Genomic DNA, 2,639 nt, shown 5'->3' with positions numbered 1-2,639 from the left:
TGTAGTGCTTTTCGATTTCAGGGTCAACTAGCTCAAAAAAAAAGTAAATGCACGAAGAATACCAAATGAAGTCAGAAATTGTTGAAATTTTCTGATGTGCCTTTGAATGGTGCATTTCGCACACACAAAAAGTATGGAGTTCAAATAAGTTCAAAAAAATTAAGTCCCTTTGTAAGAGATGAGTTCTCGTTCGAAACGCTGATATTTCGAGAGAGATTGTCCGTTTTGTACACGAAGTGCATCCAGTTTTTGTCGTAGCCCTCTCAACTTTTTAACACATGCTATGTGGGTGAAATGATGATAGAATGCCAACTTTCAACATTCTCAGAGCTGATTTGTAGTGCTTTTCAATTTCAGGGTCAACTAGCTCAAAAAAAAGTAAATGCACGAAGAATACCAAATGAAGTCAGAAATTGTTGAAATTTTGTGATGTGCCTTTCAATGGTGCATTTTGCACACACAAAAAGTATGGAGTTCAAATAAGTTCAAAAAATTAAAGTCCCTTTGTAAGAGATGAGTTTTCGTTCGAAACGCTGATACATCGAGAGAGATTGTCCGTTTTGCACACAATGTACATCCAGTTTTTGTCGTAGCTTTCTCAACTTTTTAACACATGCTATGTGGGTGAAATAATGATAGCATGCCAACTTTCAACATTTCCAGAGTTCATTTGTAGTGCTTTTCAATTTCAGGGTCAACTAGCTCAAAAAAAATAAGTAAATGCACGAAGAATACCAAATGAAGTCAGAAATTCTTGAAATTTTGTGATGTGCCTTGAATGGTGAATTTTGCACACACAAAAATTATGGAGTTCAAATAAGTTCAAAAAAATTAAATCCCTTTGTAAGAGATGAGTTCTCGTTCGAAACGCTGATACTTCGAGAGAGATTGTCCGTTTTGTACACGAAGTGCATCCAGTTTTTGTCGTAGCCCTCTCAACTTTTTAACACATTCTATGTGGGTGAAATTATGATAGCAGGCCAACTTTCAACATTTTGAGAGTTTATTTGTAGTGCTTTTCAATTTCAGGGTCAACTAGCTCAAAAAAAAAAGTAAATGCACGAAGAATACCAAATGAAGTCAGAAATTGTTGAAATTTTGTGATATGCCTTCGAATGGTGCATTTTGCACACACAAAAAGTATGGAGTTTAAATAAGTTCAAAAAAATTGAAATCCCTTTGTAAGAGATGAGTTCTCGTTCGAAACGCTAATACTTTGAGAGAGATTGTCCGTTTTGTACACGAAGTGCATCCAGTTTTTGTCGTAGCCCTCTCAACTTTGTAACACATGCTATGTGGGTGAAATGATGATAGCATGCCAACTTTCAACATTTTCAGAGTTCATTTGTAGTTCTTTGCAATTTCAGGGTCAACTAGCTCAAAAAAATTAGTAAATGCACGAAGAATACCAAATGACGTCAGAAATTGTTGAAATTTTGTGATGAGCCTTTGAATGGTGCATTTTGCACACACAAAAAGTATGGAGTTCAAATAAGTTCAAAAAATGAAATCCCCTTGTAAGAGATGACTTCTCGTCCGAAACGGTGATAATTCGAGAGAGATTGTCCGTTTTGTACATGAAGTGCATCCAGTTTTTGTCGTAGCCCTCTCAACTTTTTAACACATGCTATGTGGGTGAAATGATGATAGCATGCCAACTTTCAACATTTTCAGAGTTCATTTGTAGTGCTTTTCAATTTCAGGGTCAACTAGCTCAAAAAAAATAGTAAATGCACGAAGAATACCAAATGAAGTCAGAAATTGTTGAAATTTTGTGATGTGCCTTTGAATGGTGCATTTTGAACACACAAAAAGTATGGAGTTTAAATAAGTTCAAAAAAACGAAATCCCTTTGTAAGAGATGAGTTTTCGTTCGAAACGCTGATACTTCGAGAGAGATTGTCCGTTTTGTACACGAAGTGCATCCAGTTTTTGTCGTAGCCCTCTCAACTTTTTAACACACGCTATGTGGGTGAAATGATGATAGCATGCCAACTTTCAACATTTTCAGAGTTCATTTGTAGTGCTTTTCAATTTCAGGGTCAACTAGCTCAAAAAAAAGTAAATGCACGAAGAATACCAAATGAAGTCAGAAATTGTTGAAATTTTCTGATGTGCCTTTGAACGGTGCATTTTGCACACACAAAAAGTATGGAGTTCAAATAAGTTCAAAAAAATTAAGTCCCTTTGTAAGAGATGAGTTCTCGTTCGAAACGCTGATATTTCGAGAGAGATTGTCCGTTTTGTACACGAAGTGCATCCAGTTTTTGTCGTAGCCCTCTCAACTTTTTAACACATGCTATGTGGGTGAAATGATGATAGCATGCCAACTTTCAACATTCTCAGAGCTCATTTGTAGTGCTTTTCAATTTCAGGGTCAACTAGCTCAAAAAAAAGTAAATGCACGAAGAATACCAAATGAAGTCAGAAATTGTTGAAATTTTGTGATGTGCCTTTGAATGGTGCATTTTGCACACACAAAATGTATGGAGTTCAAATAAGTTCAAAAAATTAAAGTCCCTTTGTAAGAGATGAGTTTTCGTTCGAAACGCTGATACATCGAGAGAGATTGTCCGTTTTGCACACGATGTACATCCAGTTTTTGTCGTAGCCTTCTCAACTTTTTAACACATGCTATG

This window comes from Hordeum vulgare, chromosome 5H (genome assembly GCF_904849725.1).
Source record: "Hordeum vulgare subsp. vulgare chromosome 5H, MorexV3_pseudomolecules_assembly, whole genome shotgun sequence".
Taxonomy (NCBI): Eukaryota; Viridiplantae; Streptophyta; class Magnoliopsida; order Poales; family Poaceae; genus Hordeum; species Hordeum vulgare.
The sequence above is the reverse complement of the archived record's forward strand: the minus strand, read 5'-3'. Positions refer to the sequence as shown.